We start from the raw sequence: 8,417 nt of genomic DNA, 5'->3' as shown, positions 1-8,417 counted from the left end.
CATGGGGGAGGGGAAGGAAAAAAAAAAAAAGAGGTTAGAGTGGGAGAGAGCCAAAGCATAAGAGACTCTTAAAAACTGAGAACAAACTGAGGGTTGATGGGGGGTGAGAGGGAGGGGAGGGTGGGTGATGGGTATTGAGGAGGGCACCTTTTGGGATGAGCACTGGGTGTTGTATGGAAACCAATTTGACAATAAACTTCATATATTGAAAAAAACCAAAAACTAAATAAATAAACTTAAAAAAAAAAAGAAAAGAAAACCAGAAGAATGCATTGAAAGATACCACAGAGATGCATGAGGACACCTCTAAAGCATAAACAACCTGGTTTTCTCAACAAATCCATTGCAAAAAGAAAAAAAAAGAAAGGGGAATTATAGACTAAAATAGTCTTTTAAAAAAATGTTTGCTTATTTTGAGAGAGATGGAGAGCATGTGTTTGCAGGAGAGGGACAGAGAGAGAGGGACAGAGAGAATCCCAAGCAGACTCCGTGCTTAGTGTGGAGCCTGGCATGGGGCTTGATCCAATGACTGTGAGATTATGACCTGAGCTGATGTTAGGAGTCAATGCTCAAATGACTGAGCCACGCAGGCACCCCTAGACTAAAATAGTCTTGAAAGACATACCAACCAATTACAGTGTATGGATCTTATTCAGATCCTAATTCAATAAATTGTTAGGGAAAGGAAAACCATGCATACAACAGTGGAGGAAATTTGAACACTGACTAGATATGTGATGATATTAAGGAATTATTATTAACTCTAAAAGTGTGGTACCAGTATTGTGGTTATGTGGGGATTTTTTGGTCCTCATTTGTGAGAGACATACTGAAATATTTATGGATGAAATGATATTATTTCTGGGATTTGCTTAACTGATCTGAGGCGGAGAAGTAGCAGTGAGTACAGCTGAGACACAAGATGGCAGGTATTAAACCCGGGACGAGCTATATACTATTCTATTTTGTTTATGCTTTAAATGTTTCATAACAAAAAAAGGAACTTTCACTTCAGATCAATCTCAGAGATCATATTATGGAGGAAAGTAGTCATTTATGTGAAACAATTATTATAGTAAAAAAAGGCTTCAGGTTAGGTTTTTCACCCATTCCCCAAAGTACATTCCTAATGAGATGCAGTTAACATTTGTTACATATGAAGTTATGTGCCAGACAGTTGTTCTAGTCACTTTACAGGTGTTATCTTCAAATTTGCTAGAATTTTATAAAGAAATTCTGCTGTCTTCACTTTTCAGATCATGCTGAGAGATTAAATATCTTAAAGCAAGACACAGCTAGCAGAGGACAGAGGCAGGCATTTTATTTGGCTTTTATTGCTGGCATGCTCCCGCACTCTCTTCAGTCTGAACAGTTAACAGGAGCAGAGATTTTGAGTGACAGAGTCTGCTGGTATATATATACTTTTCCATTTTCTTGATCAGCATTCTTTGCCCAAATTCAAGCCTTTTGAGGGAGATTATAATTTGCATGTTGACTAAATAGAGACTCCAAAACTCGTCAGCCTGGTCCAAGGCAGTACTAGCCACTCTGAATCTTTAATGAGGCAAGCTGTTCCCCATCCCCACAAGATGGGGGGAGGGGAGCAGTTTTGTTATAATATTCTTCTTAATCAATTGTTCCAAGGAGGTTTTCCTGGGTGTAGTGTATTTGCATGGTGTGCTGCTGGGAGGAAGAGGAAGGATGGTGTCTTCTAAAGTGAGCCAGTCTCCTTATCATGCATATGTACAAAGGAGGGGAGAGCTCACAACAGGCAAATAAGAAATGGTGCTTTCGGTACTAAGAAATGAAAACAACCCTTGGATCAACTCTGATGTTCTCCACCCCACACCCTCCCCCCAACACCCAGGAGGATAACATCCTCCTGTAAGATCCAGGGGAGCTTATAAAATCTTTTAGAACATTTGCTTAAGTAATCTTCAGGCAAGTAAATTAAAAACCTCAAGTCAGTAAAATCATTTGTAAATGACCCACTCCGTTTCTTGAAGCAATTATAATTTGTGATAACTGAAGCTTTATTGCTAAAGTAGCAGCCCAGGAGGTTGACTACAATATGTGCTTCCAGACGTTTGATGACTGACTCTAAACACACAAAACTGTAGGGATTTGGGAAGGCTGATTGAACCAGTCAGCTTTTATCTCCCACTTCACTGAAATGGAGGCAACTTGGACACTGTTCATGAAATTAATAATACATATAAAACATAATAAAACAGTCCTTTAAGGAAGGTTAAAAACATTAGAAATGCCAATTCCTAGTTAGCCAGTGATTATTAGATATTGGCTTCAAATTTCCCCAAGATTAGAATGAGTATGTGTTCTTCAAACTTATAATTAGTTACTTCTCCCCTTTTCCATGGGTGGATTTTCCTATACCCCCAGCAAGAATAACTAATAACTTCATAGTTTCTATCTCATGGAGGAAAGAGAGAAATAAATCAGCATGCTCTATAGCAGTCCAGTTTTTAGTTTAAATCTAAAAATTATTATACCCAGACATGCTTCTTACTATGTAGTTGTTGAACAGCTTCCCAATATATGGAAGGTCATAGCGATTCTCAGTTAAACTAGGGATTACTTTATACTTCAAAATATGGTTACTTTTATCAAGAAGTTGATGTTACCTCTCTGATAAAATTTATAAAATTAGTGTGTCACTGATTAAACTCTGCCAAGCCAAGTCAGTAACCACTGTTTTTTTTTTTAATTTTGAAATATTGTGTAATAACAACACAAATTAGCATTTTTTAAAAAAAAAGTTGACTGACTCAGAGAATATAAAAAATGTGAAAGAATGAAAATGGGGATTTTTGTTCTAGACCTTGCAATACATCTAGACTTTATATTATTTACACTTTATGATCTTGAGGGAGAAGCTGTAGCTATCTCTTTGTATGAAATTTATAGCCACACAATATAAGAATAATTTATATAAGATTTAACACATAGCGTAGTGTCACCATAGATGATGAAGATGGCACTGACACCCTGTGAAACTCACCACCACAGTTAACCAGACATTCTCATCTACCCCCACTTCCCTTTTGCCTTCAGGAGCTGATCTCACCTCCCACATGGTGAAATTGATGGAAACCAACTGGGGTGGGTTCCCTCTTTGCCTCCCACTTCTCCCAGCAGTTCTCTGGATCCATATCTTCCTTCTAAGGCTTTTTCTTCCCTCTGAAGCTTCCCTGGCCACTATATTCTACACCCTGTCCCTAAATCCTTCTTCTGGGATTCACTGCCATTGGAGCCCCTCTCTTACATTGTTGCCTTTTTGTGTTGTATCTTCAAAGTATCTTCTCTCTAGAAAACATTTGCGGTTGTCCTGGTTGTCCTAAATACCCTCTTCCTTTGTTAGCCAGACTCTTTGGATGTAAGATTTATAACTATTCTCTTATTCCTTACTCTCTCATTTTCTTTCTTTCTTTTTTTTTTTAATTTTTTTTCAATGTTTATTTATTTTTGGGACAGAGAGAGACAGAGCATGAACGGGGGAGGGGCAGAGAGAGAGGGAGACAGAATCGGAAACAGGCTCCAGGCTCTGAGCCATCAGCCCAGAGCCTGACGCGGGGCTCGAACCCACGGACCGCGAGATCGTGACCTGGCTGAAGTCGGACGCTTAACCGACTGTGCCACCCAGGCGCCCCATCTCTCATTTTCTTTAATGTTTATTTATTTTTGAGAGAAAGAGAGAGAGAAAGTGAGAGTAGGGGAGGGGTAGAGAGAAAGGGAAACATAGAATCCAATGCAGGCTCCAGGCTCTGAGCTGTCAGCACAGACCCCCATGTGGGGCTTGAACTCACAGACTGTGAGATATAACCCGGGCTCAAGTCAGACACTTAATCAACTGATCCACCCAGGCATCCCTCCCCCTTAGTCTCTCATTTTAAACCTCCCTCCACACATAGTCTCCCCATTACATGTCATTATGACGAAGTTCTGTTGGGGCTGATGACACCCCTGCATTTATCTTCAACTCTCACTTCTCTCTCTGTTTTAGGTCCAGCTTCCTCCCCTTTACAATCGGATTCTGCCCAGAAGTGTTGGCATCTCATCCAAGATGACTCTTGAGGTCCTATTGATCCCTCTTTTCTTATTCTGATTGCAGGTTCAGTGCAACTTGGCCTATATCAGGGACATTGGTTTTTATTTCCTCAATAAGATTTTAAATTTCTCAAGACCATATCTTACACTTCTTTCCCCACCCCTACTCCCAACAATATCTAGAGAAATTAATAATAATAATTTAATAATTATTGTTAAATATTAGAAGTCTGTACATGTATTTTGGGGGGAGAAAACTCACCTCAATGGTAAGTGAGTGATAGCATTTCAGAGCTATTGCCTTACAAAATTGTAACTATTTTATTTTTATTCTCTTCCGTAAGTGCTCACTGACCTTTATCATGGAGCATTTTTCAGATGATAGAGTTTCAGTATTTAAGTTTTAGGATATTCAGACACCTCCAGAAACTGAAAATCTGTTTACAAATCTAGCAATGACATAGATACATTATTAAGCCAAACAACACAGGATATATAAATAATACATACGCTATACACAGAAGAGTAAACAGAAGTGAAGATTGGGGTGACATCATGGTAAGGTGTCAAATATGGGATAATATGGAGTTAACCAGAGCAATTTCACCAGGGGAGTTGGATTTGAAGTAAGTTCTGGCTTAAAAATATAAAAATGTTAGACTGGCCCAGTAAGAACAGCTTGAGTTCAGGATTAGAGACAGAAGGCACAGAAAGGCAGAATGGGGATAAATCCAGCGATGTAGACTCAAACTAGAAAACGGGCTCAATCCAAGATTTTGTTCTTCCCTCATCAAATTATATTATTGTCATATCTATAAATGTATTATGTCATTTGCTCATATAATAGCTAACATTGACATAATGGTTACACTTCTCATTTTGATTTTTAAACTGCAAAATACAATCATTGCATGTGCCAAACATTACTTTCTTTCCACTTCCTGAATTGTTCTGCCTCACTTCTACTCCATTTCCGTTACCCTTTCCTTTCACCTGTGCACACCACTGACCTTTGTCCCAGCTGCCTGCCATGGCTCATTTAGATTCCTTTCTGTGATCTGGTGTCCCTGATACAAGGTACCACTCACCTAACCGATGCATCCCTTGCCTTTCTCATGCAGGTCATAGAGTACAGTGGAAAAGCCTGAATTTGGAGGTAGATCTGGGTTAAATTTTGATTTTTTCCCACTCACTCAACATGTGAGTTTGCAATTTTTGATTTTTTCCCACTCACTCAACATGTGAGTTTGCAATTTTCTTATCATCTTGGACTTTTTCTTCTCATATGTAAAGAAAGGGGCATTAATTCTTACCTTGAAGGTTATTGAAGAGATTATGAGAAAATGTGTTTCAGATACATTCAGATACACCCAGTTTCTGCCAGAATGGGTGCCTCTCATCAGTGTTTCTCAGTGTGTGGTCCCTTGAACACCTGCATCAGAATCACTTAAAATGCAGATTCTCAGAGTTACCCTAGGCCTTATTTAATTCAAATTTATATGGGTCAGCCTGAGAATATACATTTTAAGCAAATTTCCTGGATGAGTCTATGCACTTTGAGTTTGAAAATCCCTGTGATATGTATTTATCCTCCTCTTTTTTTCTTTTTCTTTCCCTCTTCTCATTCTCTCCCTCTCTCTGTCTCTTTTCCCCCCTTGATCTCATTTAACAATACAGTGTGCTTGAAGTATGTCCCTTGTCAGTTTATTTTCACTTTTCAGAGTTTCATTTTTCTTTGATGTAAAAAGAAAATTGCCTACTTCTCCAGTCACTGCTTAGAATAAATTATTAAAATGGTATCAATCACTTAGAAAAGACACACACACAAATGGTAGCTGTAATAGAAATCATTAGAGTTATTGTAGGGGTTCCTGTTTATGCAGAACAAGATGCATTAACATTTGTGTGTGGCTTATAACAGAAGGTAATCCAGGGCTGGGACTAATGTGAAGTGAAGAAAGCACTTGCCTTGGGTACAGACTCAAGGCTTTAAAGGGATGCCCCAAATTTAGTAGTTAATATAAATAATATTTTATTTTAATATTTCAAAAAATATCAGTCAATTAAATCCACTCTGAACAAAATATCAAAATTTTAAATAAGGATAAGATCAATATTAAAATTTCTTTTTCGCTTTGTGTCAGGTTCCACTATGGCCTACCATGGCACTGTTACTGCTCTAAAATATTGCATTAATTTATTCTTTATCTTAATTATTGAGATTTTTGGTGCCCCCTTAAATTACACATCTGTGGCAAATGCCTCACTTACCTCACCATAGTCCTGGCTCTGGCATATTTCCATGCCTTGAATCATTTCAGTGTTTAATTAGCTAAGACAGAATGGTCTGTTTCCATTCCGTCCTTTTTTTTTCCCCCAGAATCACTACTTAAGCTTTTAAGTGAATTTTTATAAATACTGTGTTTTTGATATAGATGGGAAATACCCACATCTTGAGAATGTCAGTGTGGATGTCAGTAGTTCAGATGAGTCTCAGAAAGAGATATCATTTTGCAAATGACAGTGTCACCTTAAGATTACATTACGTAGAAGAAACAGTCTATAAATCTAGTGTTTGAGGCCCATTTCTGATTGTTTTCAATAGGAACTGGAAAACCAGGAGTCAACAAAAAAGAAAAAAAATGTTCAAGTAGATCAGAATCAGCCTGGCAAGAGAAGTGATCATGGAAGGAGATTTTTGTATAATTAAATGTCAGTTTGCATTTTGAAATATTGCCTGCTGCCTCCCACTCAATCACCAAATGAGATGAGAGGGAATATTCTCTATGCAAACCCGGAACTGACAGCAGCACTTGTTGGGTTCTCCGTGAAGGGTGAACTATAGATCAGAAGGATCAGAGCAGATCATTTTCTCAAGGCAATAAAATTTTGCTGAGAAATGAAGTTAGACATTATAATTCCCCCCTGTAAGAAAAGCAAGTAAATAGCAGACAAAAAGGAAGCCGTATAAACTTCTGGAATTTTAGAGTGGGGAGGAATTTTAGAGGTTATCCAGTTTATTCTCCTCTCTTTTTAGAAGAAGAATTTGATGCACAGGTAGATGGGTGGTTTCTTAAGGTCCCTCAATTATTGAGTGACTGACAGAGGTGCCAGTCTCTTCCACCTGATGCTGGGAGCATTTGTTAGGTTGAGAAGCAGGTGAGTGGTACAGTGGGAGTAATACTGGTATCCTGTGCTGTGTAGGCAAATGGCTTAGAAGTCTTTAGAGCTGATGTGGTGGGATTAGGAAGTGGAGATATATCCTTGGATAAATGCTCAGGACCAGCTGAACACATAAGTAGCATTTTAAGAAACGCTTTACTTCCTTCTTTTCCATTCTACCACTTACATAAATGCAAATCTACTGAATCAGTGTCTACAGAGGTACAGCTGGGACATAGGAATTGTGGTAAAAGCTCCCTGGGTGTTTTTGATGTGTGTCCTCTGTTAAACACAGCTGCGTTAGAGGTTCATTACTTTCTGACAAAGAGGTCTGTATCAGTCAATAGGAACTTAATGTGAGATAATTCAGAGATAGGTTCAGAACGAAGCATAGGAGACCTACAAAAGCAATTTCTGAGAAAGGAAAAGGGGAATTCTTGCAAAGCAAATCTTGTCTCTCTTCAGTTTTGTCCAGTTCATGGAAGAATGGGACAAGCTTAGATCCAGAGTTAACAACCTTACACAGGGAATTTTCTTTCCTTCTCTCCTCATAACTGGACTAAGCTCTTGAATGCTCCTCTTGGAGCTACTCGAGAATCTTTTATGAGACTGTTGTCATGGGACATAATACCTCATTATTCATCCTCACAGAGTGATTTCAGAACAAAAATTGTTTTTTAATCTTTTTTTCTAATCTTAAATGTATAGAGTTGAGTTAATTTCTCTCCTCAAGTCCTAGCATGTTAACACTTACTGCTGGTTTGTGAGAGGCTCCTTTCTTGTGTTTATTTATTTCCCTTTATTCCCATTTCTTCCCCTCCGCTCCCCAAATAGTCAAGCATTGTTGTGTGTTTGGCATGAGTACTTTTAAAATTACTCCAATATGCTATGAATGTGTTTACTATTTTAGTATACTTTACATTCCTCATCTGGGTCTTTGAGGCGAGAGGAGAGAGAAAGAAAGGAAGAGGTTGATAGATGCTTCAATGCTTGTTTTGAATGGACATTTGTGATAGAAAGGTGCTGTCTTTCAAAATGCTTAAAGTTCTATCTTAATTTTTCTTTGTGGTAGAATACCACATAAATTTTGGTTGTTGATGTAAACATAGTGTTCCAAGAATTCAAACCAACAAATCCAGTCTAGCCCAGGTAGTTGGAACCTATCATACATTGCCCCCTCTTGCCTGTCA

The sequence above is a fragment of the Lynx canadensis genome, chromosome C1, assembly GCF_007474595.2.
Source record: "Lynx canadensis isolate LIC74 chromosome C1, mLynCan4.pri.v2, whole genome shotgun sequence".
Lineage (NCBI taxonomy): Eukaryota > Metazoa > Chordata > Mammalia > Carnivora > Felidae > Lynx > Lynx canadensis.
This window is presented reverse-complemented; position numbering follows the sequence as displayed.